General features: G+C 47.4%; 1 protein-coding gene and 1 long non-coding RNA gene across 5 annotated transcripts in view; one reads left to right on the top strand and one right to left on the bottom strand.

The window, feature by feature from the left end:
• The window catches only part of CALN1 (calneuron 1), a 536504-nt gene that overhangs the window by 423469 nt on the left and 98304 nt on the right, over positions 1-14731 (top strand). The window lies entirely within an intron of this gene.
• LOC147572985 (uncharacterized) lies at positions 831-4468 on the bottom strand. The gene is made up of 2 exons (XR_015245438.1): positions 4196-4468; positions 831-2755 (listed from the first exon to the last, which is right to left on the bottom strand). It is a non-coding gene; the product is annotated as an uncharacterized LOC147572985 (long non-coding RNA).

The following is a 14731-nucleotide window of genomic DNA, read 5'->3' as shown; positions in this document are numbered from 1 at the left end:
TCAGAGCCTGGAGCCTGTTTCCGATTCTGTGTCTCCCTCTCTCTCTGCCCCTCCCCCGTTCATGCTCTGTCTCTCTCTGTCCCAAAAATAAATAAACGTTGAAAAAAAAAATTAAAAAAAAAAAAAAAATCAATGAATAAGTGAATGAGTCAGCCTTACTGGTTTGGGAATGCATGGGTTAAATGAGTTTAAAAAGCTGGATTGGATTGGAGGTAAGGTGGAGACCCTTACCTTCAGGGCTTTCAAGTTTGCACCTTGCAAAGAATTTGAATGGGAAATTTGAATATGGTATCTTAAAATGACATTTGAAGAAGATGAACCCGGGAGGCCAGTTTGAAGAGAAGAGGTCTGTTAAGTGCTGCAGCATCCAAGGCTTAGGTGATGATGGCCACGACAGCTCTCGTTGCTTATTTATAGGATTGGCTTTCGATGGATGGTGAGGTAAGAGCTGGAAATATATTTTATTCAAAAAGCAGATATCATGGGGCACCTGGGTGGCTTAGTCCGTTAAGCGTCCGACTTCAGCTCAGGTCATGATCTCATGGTCCGTGGGTTCGAGCTGTCGAGTGCTGACAGCTCAGAGCCTGGAGCCTGCCTGAGATCCAGTGTCTCCCTCTCTCTGCCCCTTCCCCGCTCATTCTCTCTCCCTCTCTCCCTCTCGAAAATAAACATTAAGCATTTTTTTAAAAACCACACACACAAAAAAAAACCCCATATTATTACAGAGCAGTATAGGGATACAAAGATGAAACTACATATTTCTTGTTCTCCAAAATCTCATAGATCAACCAAGATGAATCCAAGAAGCACACACAAAATAAACTATGGCAAACTCTCAAGTATATTTTATAGTGAAACCAAAAAAAAAATTTTAAAAAAAGGTGGGAGAACTGGGCAAACCATGGAGATTGCAATCGAGGAGGCCTGAGACTATCTCACAAAGGAGGGAGGACTTGGCCTTAGGAGATGGACGGCATTCCAAGGGGCCAGGGTCTGGACTGAGAATCAGGTGGACCCCAGGAATGACTCTTCCATGGTGAGTCTCAGCCAGGGTCCCCGATCAAAGCTAGATCAGGCCTGCCTTCTCCCTTTGGGGGACATGCATTTTCTGCCTGGGGAGATCTTTGGCCCCCATACCTTCTTTGAGAATTTCAGGCCCGGGGCGAACTGTCTACTCTTTCACGTTTTTTAATTCCAGTGCTTGAATGCAAAACAAAGGAACAAGAGCCTTGACATGCCTCAAGTTCTCCTCATGAGAAAGCTGTTGACACACACAACCTCCTTTAATCTTTGGAAACCTGAGAGGGCTGAGTTATTGGTACCATTTGACAGATGTGGAAACTCGAGGCTCCGAGGTGTTTCGTATTTGCTCAGTTTCAGTCTTGCATCAGCTCAGTCTCGACAAGTCCTTTGCTATCGATATATCGCTTCGAAGGGAACAGATTATTAGTCACCTGCCTCACAGCTGGACAGTCTTCGAGAGTCGTCCGTTGGACAAAGATGACAAGAGCCACTTTTCCCAGGTCTTCGTAAAAATAATTCACCCGGGCAGCACACATGGCGGTGAAAGCATATATTTGTACGCGTTGCAAAATACTTGTCTGTGCAGTGTTTTAGCTTGATCCTTATGATATCTTCTAGGTAAGTCAGAGATTACTACCCACACTGTATGTAGGTGAGGAATCTGGAGCAGAATGAGGAACCAAAGAGTATTATTTTGCAGCTGTATGTCATCAACCCTACATGCATTGCTCCTAAATCTGGATCTCCAGGTCCCGGGGGCACCTAAAGTTCCCAGCAGTCCATCCCAATCCCAAGTGCATGGTTGGGTCATGAGACCATTCCGGCGCTTGGGCTGCCTGGCCTCTCTCTGGGAAGTGCTTTCTGAGCGAGCTCAGGTCTCTCTTGTAGGCGGTGAAGTCCATTTTCTTTACAGCGCATGTGTTGGTATTTGCCTTCTCTGCGAGGTTTGTGCCCTTTTTCCTGGTGGGAAATGGGACCTTTTGTCCCTGACTCCCTGGCAAGATTCTCTCTCTTAGACCGCTGCCCCGTGCACCGTTAACGAGCACGAGGCCTTTGGGCTCTGAAAATCCACCTCCGACCTTCACTCAGGTGTCGTATCCCCGTGTTACGAAAATAGCCCTTCCTCAGCACTGGTTTCCGGGGAAGTTCACCACGGAGACAATGGTGAGGTCTGCTGGGCCGAGGGTGGGGGGGTGGAGGGACCGGACGAGGCAGAGAGGTGCTATGGCACTGTTGCTTTCGTTCATCCCCGGAACTGGGAGAGCTCGGGTCACGTCTTTTTAGCTACTGGGCACATGTGGTGACAACGATGTCCCCTGTTTTGGGGGGTCGGGAGGAGGGGACTGGACATGGCCGCATCCCTGGAAATCTCAAGCACCGGCTCCTAAAGATAGTATCTTGGCCTCGGGGCCCTGCTCCTCCCCTTGGTCAGGTGGGCGTTTCTTATGGATACTTTTTCCGTAGCCGCTTGACATCCGCCAGGCTGTGTCCCTGTTCCTAGACATTTGGTTTCAAAGCCTGATGTGATTACTTTGAGAGGAAGAAGTGGAAAGGGAGATAGAAACTGTCAGAAACCTAATTGGTTCACCTGTCTTCAAAAGGCAGTGCTATTGAGATGGCTCGTTTCTTGTCTCGTTCTGAAGGAACGAAGTAGAAGGTGCTGGACAGAGCTCATCTCTGCTCGATCTCTTGCCCTGAGGAGCTCCAACCTCGCAGAGGGGGAGATTGAGGCCTGTAATGAGAATGGAGGTTATAAAGAGGAGGAAATGGGGGCGCCTGGGTGGCGCAGTCGGTTAAGCGTCCGACTTCAGCCAGGTCACGATCTCACGGTCCGTGAGTTCGAGCCCCCCGTCAGGCTCTGGGCTGATGGCTCAGAGCCTGGAGCCTGTTTCCGATTCTGTGTCTCCCTCTCTCTCTGCCCCTCCCCCGTTCATGCTCTGTCTCTCTCTGTCCCAAAAATAAATAAATAAATAAAAAAACGTTGAAAAAAAAAAATAAAGAGGAGGAAACGGGCTTTCTCCAAGGTTTTCCTGCGGAGGCCCTCATCCCTGGATGATTTTGCCTTAAACAGCACCCAGAAGCGATCGCATACACGCCCTGCGTGTCGAGCGTATTATCCATCGGTACGAGTTGGAGGCCTTTTATGAACTTTAGTTTTAGAGAAGCCGTGTAGCAGATTAAAGAATTCCAGCTTGGCCCTGTACCAGGCACCTTGGACCAGGCCTCTCTCGTAAGAGGCAGAAGCCAGCGCCTGACTTCTGTAACTAGTCCCTGCGCAGTGGAGACCATTTACCTCCCCAGGCTGACACGTTGTCCCCAGGGGGTCACGGACCCTCCAACCTTCCGAATGATTCCCTGCTAGAGGAACTTGCAGAAGCTGGGAGGCGCCCTCCTACGGGCGGCTGTCGGGCTGCGCCTAGCAAAGCAGCAAGGGCTCCCCTGACGCGCACGGTCAAGTGACTTACTGCTGGAATATTCGGAGCCGATGGAGGCCAGCCTCCAGGCGGGGCCTGGCGAACTTCCCACAGCTCTTTCCATCTCACCCTTCACCCTCTGCCTTTTCCTGGCGGGCAGCTGTCAGCAGCAGCCACAGGGGATGAGGTGGCCCCGGGGAGTGCGCACATCTGGCCTCCGCATCAGCTCGCAATGGGAAGTATCCCTCGGTTCATCTGCAGATGTTTGTGCTGGATGCCGCTCCCGGCCTCCACTTTCTAGGTGCTGGCTCGCCCCCGGCTCAGCACCCCAAGCCTTCGCCCCGAGGAATTCTGCCTCAGTCGCAGCATTGGCTCAGCCCCTCGGGCCAGCCTGAGCTCAAACCGCCGAGCCCATGAGAATCTCGTGTGCCAATTGTTTTTACAAGGTGGTGTCCTGAAACCCGACACCGGAAGACACAACACAGAGCTGCCAGCTCCACAGTTCAGGTCCTAACAGGATCCCTGGACCCCCGGATTCCCGGATCCAGAGGATAATCCGCACCCCAAACCCGCCGACCCGTGAGTCGGGACGTGTGGTTTCTCAGGTTGCGCGGGCATAGCTTCCGTTCTGCCAAATTCCTGGGTTTGCTCTCTCCTGCCAAGGTCAGCAGAAACTCAGTTAATCTGCTGGGTGAGTCCTAGCTGAGAAATAGCCAGAAGTAGGGAGAAGGAACTCATTAAAAAAAAAAATCCCCTACCTTGCACAAAAGACGGAAACGTTGTCAAGCCGCATTTCCGACCTCGGTCGCAAGCGCACACCCTATTTTGCGTGGCCGGTTCCTCTGCTTTTAAGTTGCTGCAAGTGGAGAGGTTGCCACCGTGGTAAAAAGACAAACTGCATTTGAAACACTGGAGAGCCTGGAGAAGGAGCAGACTCTCAAATTGCCGAGCGCTTTGGCTGGACAGAGCGCGCTGTCTGCTGTCCTCGGCTGAGACTGGTTACCAGGGGCGTTTGCTGGGCACCTTTTGCCTTCCAGCAGAAAGCCTCGGACTTCACAGGAAGGGGCCCTGGCTTGTTGGAACCTTCTGGAATGTCGGAGCAACCAATCTCTCTTCTGCTCAGCTACTCGAGTCTTTTCTTTCTTTCTCTCCCTCTTCTCACCTCAACCGGGAGATTAACATGCACTGAAATCCCCTTTAAAATGACCACTTTTTCATTCCTGGGGCAAAGAGACCGAGATCTTAGACTAAGCCCTTTGCGGTCAAGTAGCTCGCAGAAAGGAAAAACAAAATCCACCACCAAAGGTTGCCCTCTGACCACAGCATATGGAACCAAAGCCTCCCGAGGTCCCCTTGACCATGGTCTTCTTTGATTCAGTGAAGCCCCTTCCTGTGTCGCAGAATGTCACTGTTGCCTCCTGGTCTCTGTCCTCACTTTGCCAGGGCAGGGTATCCTGAAAAACCCCTTTTTTCTAACGTTAAGAGTGCAAGAGAGTCAACTTTGGCTAAAGGCAAGGAGAATGTGTACAGAGAGGCCCTTCTGATTAAGTGAGTCATTCATATCTCAGTACATCACCTTTTTAATTCTAGGCAGATTTTTTTTTTTTTTTTTTTTTTTTTTTTTTTTTTTGCCCAGGCAGAATTTTAATCAGAGGTGAATCTCATGCACAGGGAAAGTCATCTCGTTTTTCTTCCGCGCACCAGCCTGCTGAGAAATACTTGGGATTTTTCTCTCTGCCCAGCTCCTAGCGTTCCTCTAATTAGAGACAGAGAGCTGAGGGTCTTGCAAGTCATTACTTTTATTGACATTAATATATCACAATATTCTGGAAATGCCTGGTTCTTCTGCCTCCTGGGTACTAAGCAGACACACATGAAGGAACCCGACCGATCTCAAATAATGAAAGGACGTAGTCCTCGATAAATAGGAATCAGATGAGTAACAAGCGTGATCGCTTGGATGGGATTCCACCCTTACTGCCAAGGCAGAGCCCCCAGGTGGATGGCAGGTCCTCAGATGGATGCCAGGATCTCTGTGCATTTGAAATGTAAAATATAAGCAACCCGTAGTTTCCTAGGCTAATGTGATTCCAAATGAAAGCGTAGAGTTGACAGGTTATTTATCAAAGTGTGGGGCCTGTTTTCGGTTTCAATCAGGGACCAAAATACAGGGTGTGGGCTCTTTTCAGCGGGTCCCAAAATGACACAGTCGCGGTCCACCGGAGCCAGAAAGGACTTGGAAGATAAACTTGTCCCAGACCTTCATTTGACAGACGAGCTTCTGGGTCTGCTCAAGTTCACAGGGCAAAGAGAGGAGCAGAGTGATTTTCGTGGCTTCGAACCAGGTGTTCTTCCCCCTCTGCCCCTTCCAGCACATACCCGTAGATAAATCTTACAGGACCCGGCGGATCACGTCAGCTGGGCATTTTGTTTAAGGGTTTTGTTTCCTGTCGGGGAACATTTTAGGCGCAAGTAACAAGAACCGACTCTTGCTAAGCAGAAAAGGAATACATCAGGAGAGTGTTGGTTGCCCTCAAAGTTCATGGGAATGCTAAAGAAACAGGCTGAACAACAAAGGGTAGCAGGGGGGGCTGGACGGCGAGGCTGCTAGAATGAATGAGTGCTTTTTTCTGCTCTTTGGTAACTCCACGCAAGAGTGAGGGTCCCTGGAGAGACTTTGATCTCCAGCTGGTTCATTGGTGTTGCAGGATAAATAAGCGTTGTTTGGGATTGTCCCGCGCAAGCACTCAGCGGATCAGAGACCCTGGAGAGAGGGTCCCTTTGGCCCTGCTTGAGTTACCTGCCCGGTGACGTGTGGACGCTGAACAGCCACAACCCACACGTGTCCTGCCTGCTGCTAGTGTTCACCAATATTTCCCGACCTCCTGAAGTCCCAGCACAGAGGACGGATACCTTTCCCATCACCCGAAATTTCGACGTAAACATGCGGCTCGATTAAATTATGAAATGAGCAACAGTGGTATGGGGCACTGGCAGAATGGAAACATTTAAGAGCCGGTATGTGAGTCTGCCTGTTCTCCCCTTCCTTCACCGTGGCAAAGCCGTGGGCCTCGTGTCCCCACGGCAGCATCAGACTCTAAAGGAACCTCGGTCACCTGGGTCTCTGAGGGACGGTCATCAGCAGAGCCTTTGGGGTTGTTACAACAGCATATCCTAGACTCTTCTAACAAGTGCACCCACTTACAAAATGCCCTGCAGAGGGTTCATGTTTTCAAGGGAACACAGAGATGTTAACTATCCCACCACATAACTTGGCGAGACATCCGGCGTGCAACTTAAAGCACCGTGATTATGGCGAAAAACATGGGGTAGCCTCTGAGTTTATCCCAATCCTGTTCAGACGTGCCTCTGCCTAATTTCACTCTGTCAATCCGACATGCCCAGTTTTAGAGGATTATTACTGGATAGAAAGCTAATGTACCTAGGATGTCGGGCGCAAAATGCCTCCAGTAGCAGCCAGCTCGGTTATATTTATTTACTCTTTTTACCCAGGGGGTGTTTGTACAAAGGAGGAATCGACGGTGACTTTGTGTAAGAAACATACGCCGATCCCTACACACGTGATTTGATGTCAGGGAAGTTCTGTCCGCACCAGAAGCTGGTATGATGCAGTGGGAAACTCGAAATCAAATATCATAGAGGCGTCATGAGATTATGCGTGCAGAAGTGAAACACGAAGGAACGTAGACATACACAGCTGGAAGTGGCTGGCTTCCCAAAAGGAGATAGAGATAGCTACAGGAATTAATTGAGTTAATGAACAAGGAATTAGTGGGTTGACTGAATTAACGAATAATGAATTATTGCACTAATGAATTACAACCAAGCGGCTAATCAGAGTTTCCCGGTGACTACATCTACTTTTTGTATATTGAGTTACAACCCCCCGATTTACCTTCAATCAGAAGACTCAGGTCATTCACTGGGAGGTGGGGTAGGGACGGAGACAGGTGGCTTGTCCTGGTGGGCCCAAGCAGTCTTGACCTCAAGCAGGCTGACCATGGGAGGAGCCCCGAGCTGGCTTCCCTTTCAGAGTGAAGAACGAGGAAGACATTTCTGCCGCTTACCTATTCCCACTCCTTGAGGATGCGGTCAAGGTAGCAAGCCAGGCACAAGGGAGAGGCTTTTGAGTAAAGTGCAGCCGAGGTATGCATCGTTATATTTATTTTTCAGTACATTTTCCAGTGTTCTTTTAACACATCTGCTTTTCCCCTAAAACTGAGAACTTTGAAAATTAAGCAAAGTAATTCTTGTTTTCCATTCCCGGCCAAACTTCCTAGGTCACTTTTAAGCTTGGCCCTTCTCCAGGAGCCTCAGAAACCTCTCGATGTTAACTTTTTGATTTATGTTCTGTCTCCTATTTGGCATCGAAAGTAGCTGCTCTTGACCAAACTCTGTGCTCTGTGATTGGCTCTAAATTGGAAGGAAGATAAGTCCAAAGTAAAAACACTGTGATTTTTTTAAAGAGATTGTATGATGTAAGTCTAGGAGAAAAGTCCAGGTCTGCAACGCCGAAGCTCCAATCTGGGGGAGACTGGGGCCCCAAATGAGATGGCTTTTGGGTGGAGGTTGGGGGGTGGGGGTTGGGGCAAAGGGGGTCGGTAAGTGGGAGAGAGAAAACAGGATTTAATCTGAGTTAACCGCAGATGTGAAATGAGAAGCCAAGAAAAGCCATGTGTCTGAAGGATAACAGAACTGAGTAAAAATAATTAGGACCGTAATTCAAAGCCTAGACCCAAGACCCACCACAATCTACTGTAGGAAACCTTTCTGATTCCAAGCAGCCATTTCTTCCCCTGCACGTGTGTGCACACTCACGCACACACACACACGTCTTGTTCGCGTTTTATCTCTGGGACGGGATATCCTCTGATCTAACACTTGGAATCCAAACTAGGACCATGACGAGTCGTTTGATGGGCCGGTGGAAGAAGTATTGTCCGCTGCACACGTTACAGATACGGACTCTAAAATGGGAATGGGATTGTTTCCACCTGCCGGGGATACTCACGTCTGAGAATTCACGGAGGGCTAAACATCGCGCCGGGCGGATTGCGAGTGCTTGAGATAGGTTAGCGAGGAGAAACCCACTTGAGGCTCGGTGAGACCTGGCAAAGTAGGTATGATCACTAACCACCAGGAAACTGAGGCCCCAAAGTGAAGTAATTTGCCCCAGGGTCACACCACAGGAGCTGACATTGGAGTCCGGCTCCTTTTCTGACTCCAGACCAGGTAGTTATTCCCCCCATCATTTGCTGAGGTTGAGGCTCTGCGTGGTGTTCTTTAGAGTTTATGCATGGAGAATCACTGACCTTTGCAAGCGAGCAAACAGAATGCCGTCATTCAAACGCCCCCCCAATTGGTCATTCCGGTTTGTCACAAAAGAACGCACGGTAATGGCTTCACGGGGAGGGAAATGCAGTGTCCTATAGACCCTTGCCACGAAACACATCAAGCCTTCATTAAGTTGTTGGGGTTTTGGGGGGTTGTTTTTTTTTTTTTTACCTCATTTCTGTTTAAAAATAAATCGATTTAGCAATTTGCACAGTGCCTCCCTGGACCGTACTTGATGAAGCGGAACAATCACTTAAATGTTCAATTATCCTAAGCAGAAAAGGCCAGAGGAAGCTTGCACACGAACCACTCCCCTCTCCACTGTCAGCCCGACCTGGCCCAGGGTGGAGGCAGGTGCAAAGGTGGGCCCTCCACCTCTGTCACCTGAACCCGGCCAGGACCCTTCCCCAGCCCGGCCGCACAGAGGCAGGACGTGGAGCGGAGCTGTAAGCCCCCAAACCACACGCAGCCATCTCCTTCTGCAGAAAGAGACGCTTGACCTGTTTGCCTCCCCAGCAACCCAACCCTCACCGGGGCTGCGGCCGGTCTCCCCTCCCTGCCCTCTGGTTTACTCTGAATTTAGGGCCTGCGCTCTAACGCTGTCTTGATGCCTGCTTATTACATCACGCATGCTCGTGAAACCTCGCATTCTTTTGCCTGTTTGCCCATTCGGGTGCTTTTTATCTTGTTTCCAGGGATGCCCCGCTAACGACACTGTCAGCTCCTGGGTGCTAGACAGCACCTGTCTTGCCACCATCACGCTGCCGGCATTTACGTGGTCCCCGTCTAGAAGCCCCTGCTCTGTAGTAGTCGTTGGGTCAATGGATCGATCTTCCGTACTGCTTTAACATGCCATTGTTGTCTACTGTTCTCCTGGCCCCAGACCAAGTGTTCTTTTCCTGTCTTTTTTTTCTTTTTAATTGTGCGAGGAACACTTAACACGAGGTCTACACTCTTAACCGATTGTTAAGTGTGCAACAGGATGGTTGACATCGGTGAGGTGCAGCACATCCGTAGAGCTTATTCATGTTGCGGAACTGAGTCTTTATGCCCACCGATCTTAACTTGACCTTCACCCGTGCCCGCCGTCCTGGCCTTTGGAACCCCAGCGACGCCCTGTATTCTCCCCTCAATTCCGAATCCCTTGAAGAGCTCCCCGCACATTCCAAGTCTGGATCGGCGTCTGAGCTCTCCCCCCTCACTGCCTGCTGGCTCCCGGCCCCGGAAATAACATCGTCTACGTCTGAGCAGCACTTTCCAAAGCCTGGAAAATGGAGTTATGCTTACCTGCTGCCAGACTCCACAGCATAAAGTGTTTATATTAACGAGCGACAGAACATGCCAGAGAGATTGCACCACGTACACGGCCTCCAGCGGCGGTAGAGAGTGTCCACCCCTAGATGCTTGTTAAAGTTCTGCCAATGTGAAAATTCTCTCCAAGTTTCTCATTTAAAGTTGCCGTTTTTAAAGATAACCAGAGGTATTCGCACTGTCTTTTCTGAGGCCTTACCTGTTTTACTTACTGATGTATAAAACTCCAGGACTCGGGACGTTCAATGTTTGTCTGTCAGAGTCATTGAAAATGTTTTGTAAGTTTCCCTTTGTGTTTTCGTTTTGTTTCTCTTGTTTTTGACACGGCAGAGTTTTAAAAAAATCTGAAGTTGACAAGTCCAGAAATGTTTTATTTTCTTGTATTGCTTTTATGATTCTTGAAAAGCTCTTACGATTATTGAAAGGCCTTTTCCCATCTAGTGCTTAGTTAACCAATCCTTCTCATTTTTATGGTTTATAATTTGATTTAGTAAGCGACATTAAATTCTTCAATCCTTCTAGAACTTTCCTTCATTTACACGATGAGGATTTCCCTTGATTTTTTTTTCACCCCTGGAGAAGCAAATACCTACTGTGTCTTTCTGTCTAGATACATTCTGTGCCATGGATTCATATGTTGCTTAGGTCACCATTACCATATCATGTCAATTATTCTGAACCATTTTATATGCTTTAGTATTTGGAGGTACCGTCCTCCCACATTATTCTTCCATGTTTATTTTTGACATGAACTTTAGAATGTTCTTTCTAATTCCAAAATAAATATCATTGGGGGTGTTTATTGCCTGACTTTAAGGACTGACACCTTTAAGATACAGGCCCTTGCCATTCAGAAATGGGGAATGGCTCAGTAAATATTTGTTTTCCCTTTATAAATTTCAGTAGAGATTTTCATGTTTTCCATCCAAGCCCCCTACGTTTCTTGTTAGCATTATTCCTTGACATTTTATGAAAAGTATGTGTGAGGGGAGGGTGGCCTGGACGGGAGAGGGAGTGAGGAAATGTGTGTATGTTGTGAGCAGAATTTTTTCCCCTCCTGTGTTAGCGTGGGCTGCAGATAAGCCATTGGGTTTTGCTGAATTTAACTAATCCAATTGAATCTGAGTCTCTTACATTTAATAGACGTACATGATTATACAGAGTTCAGTAATTACAATTGGTCTTCTCTTTTTTCTAGAAGAAAATTCTAGTCAGATAGCCCCTTCCGCATCCCCACTGTGCCGCCATATTCCATCGTCTTCTTGCCTCTGTGGGTGCTGGGAAAACCACTCTCCGCTGATGATTGCTCTGAGGGTTATTTGTCAGCGCTCAGTCGATCTGTTGCTTCTTTGAGGATAATCTCATTTTTCTCCTCTGGCTGCTTTCGAGAGTTTGCTTTGTCTTTCCCTTTTGCATTTCTACTGTTGACAAGTACCAGTTGTGGATTTCCTTTTACGTATCTTCCTTGGGCTTTCTGTCAGATCTCCTCACTGTCTCTCGTAGGTTCCTTATACTCTCCTGCCTCTACTTGTTTCATCCTGGAGTACTTCTTCTGACCTTTGTTTCAGGTCTTCAATCCTTCCATCAGCTGTGTCTCATCTGCTCTTAAATCCATCCACTGAGTTCTTCATTTGGGGTTATTCTCTTTTTCAGTACCCTTCCTTCCTCCTTCCTTCCTTCCTTCCTTCCTTCCTTCCTTCCTTCCTTCTTCTTTCTTTCCTTCTTTCTTCTTTCTTTCTTTCTTTCTTTCTTTCCATTTTTAAATTTGCAGCATCTGGGTTATTTCTTATAGTTTTCAATCCACTGCCAGAATTGTGACACTTGGTTTATTTCACCACGAACATTGTAAACCCCCTTGTTTTACAGTCTGTGTCTGTAACCTCTGTCTTGAAGTCCCTGCGGGTCCGTTCCTGTTCCCAGTTGTTCTGCTGGTTCTGGCTCACATTGTGTCACCTCTCCATGTGCCACACTAGTTTTTACCGTTTGCTGGACATCGGACTTGAACACTACATAGAGCGCTGAGGCCCAGAATGGATCATCTTCCTCCAGCCCCTCTTTGCAGCCTGTTGATACTGAACACATGGTCGATTTCCATCCCACTGTTTCCTTTAGGCAATACATTTCAAAAAGACATACTTAGTCTGAATACTCACACTTATGTTCCCTTTACCTCGTGTTAGAGTCGCCTTCCACGGGTTCGATGTAGGATTTTTGTTTCTGATTTTTTTTGCCCTTGAACAGGAAGACACAGATGCAGAGTTAGTGTTTGCCAACAGGCCACCCATGTGGCAAATCCTTGGTTCTGCTCAACGGACCTTTGGGTGCTGGTACAATCACCCTGATATATCCAGGCCTAGAGGAAGCATTTGATTCCACAGCTGCTTGCAAACTTCCATGGTTTTGTTTATGTTTTGTTTTGTTTTGGCCAATCTTCATCCATGAAGATTCTACGGACTCAGATGGAGTCTTCTCATGCTCTTATCTCCAAAACATGGGAAGGTACGATACAGGAAAAACCTCAGCCCGGGCACGTTCTGTTCTCCTCTTTGGAACACGTGCCCAGCAAGTGAGAAGTCTCCTCCCAGGAAGCTGGCCAGTCCTCCTCTGCTGGGAAGCAGAGTGTCCTCTGGGGGTTGCAGGCTCTGTGTGGATAGAGGAAGAGACTAAGGTAGACATTGCCCAAAACAGAGGAGTTTGGCCAGCTGTTCTGTTGGTTCATTCTCTGGCTCTCAGGGCTTAAGGGACATGGCAAAGGTTTGTCCTTCCTTTCATGCTCTAGAGGAGGAGGCTTAATGGACCTACACGAGGCGTCCTATTATGTTTGTTCATCCAGCACCACAGGCCCTCGGTTGTGAATTCCTTCGAGATTCTGGTCTGATTTCAGTTTATTGGATTTTTGTTCTTTCACAAATATTTTAGCGAGAATTTGGGAACTGTTGCATCAGGACTGGTAAGCTGATTCCATTTTAACCAGCTCAGCTATTTCTTGGAAACCGAATCTTTTATTAAACATTAGGAACTGCTGAGTTTGCAAGAGCAACAAATTCTCTGGGGACATGCTGAATTAATAAAGAGAGATGATAGTTTGGGACGAATCAGCCGTCAATTGCCAAGTTTATGGAGTCACAGATTTTCAAATATTCATGTTGTCTACGATGTTCGGCATCCTGCAAAGGAATGTGACATTCCCAATGAAGTCACGTCTTTTCTTGCATCTGGGTGATGATTCCAAAGCGAACAGACGGTTAAAAAAAATTTAAGCATCTATTATTGAAATTGAAAGACATGGTATGTGCTATTTTCATAATAATTGGTGCCCTTTGTAGAATTCAATTGACTTCTGAGACACAGCAGGTATCCTACAGGCATTCTCCTCCTATATCAGAGAGCTTACAGAGATCATTATTTTCAGGAAATAAACATTTTAAGATATTTCTGTGGACAGTGTGGTTCCAAGCTTATTAACAAGTGGAATTTGAAGCATCCCTCCAGTAGTTGGGGCGCCTGGGTGGCTCCGTTGGTTAAGCGTCCGACTTCATCTCAGGTCATGATCTCACCGTTCATGGGTTCAAACCCTGCATCGGGCTCTGTGCCGACAGCTCAGAGCCTGGAGCCTGCTTCCGGTTCTGTGTCTCCCTCTCTCTCTGCCCCTCCCCTGCTCATACTCTGTCTCTCTCTATCTCAAAAATAAAATAAACATTAAAAAAAATTTTTTTTAAGACTCTAAGTTAACAATGCTGTGGAACTATTTGCATAGAACTCGGTCCTTGGCTGAGATGGATGTGGCATCGTTGTCTGGCTGGACCAGACCTTGGCCTCAGTGGGTGCATTCCTGGAAGCCCTAATTCTTCTTTGCAGGTCTCCTTTTTCGAGGTAATTTTGTTCCCCTTCCTATTGTTGTGTTATTCTACCACAGCTCTTAGGGGAAGTTCTGGTGGCCACATGGCATGAGTGTAATATTGATACCAGAATTCAGTCCCCATGAGAGAAAATCAGATTTTCACTGGGGAGTGGGGAAAATCTACCCAGCCAAAGACAATGCATGGGGAGCGTTCCCACAAAACCCAGAGACAAAACAAGTCATCAGTTGAATGAATACACAAAATCAAGATCATCACAATTATTTGATGTTCTTTTGAAAAGTCGTAGGCAATTCAATGAAATAAAAACAAAAGGAACAATTGAAATGAGGGAAAATTGTCAAGAGAATCACTAGGAATAACTCTAGAATTACAATGAGAATCCAGCAAGGTAGCCAGATACAGCATAAATATTAAAGAGCCAATTTTTCTAACACAGTCCAACCAGTCAGAACTATGGAAAAAGACCTCATTTCTAAGAACAACAAAAATATAAAGGATGCAGGAATAACCTTAATAAGAAACATACGGGATTAAACCAAATTACTGAGCACTAAGATGGAAACTGATTAAATGGAGAAGCCCTATCATGCTCTCAGATGGCAAAATAAATAGAGTAAAGGCACAGATTTATTTCTTCATGTTTGCCGTCGGACCATCACGCCGTCTGGAGCCCGCTTAGCACAGTGGTTGAGAGCAGGGTCTGGAACAAAACTGCTTACAGCGGTCGCCCATCTCAGCCCACAGCTGTGTGACTAGGTGACCTTC

The sequence above is a fragment of the Puma concolor genome, chromosome E3, assembly GCF_028749965.1.
Source record: "Puma concolor isolate L17-30 chromosome E3, mPumCon1.1.hap2, whole genome shotgun sequence".
NCBI classification, from domain to species: Eukaryota; Metazoa; Chordata; class Mammalia; order Carnivora; family Felidae; genus Puma; species Puma concolor.
Note: the sequence above shows the minus strand (reverse complement) of the source record. Positions and strands in the feature narration are given on the sequence as shown.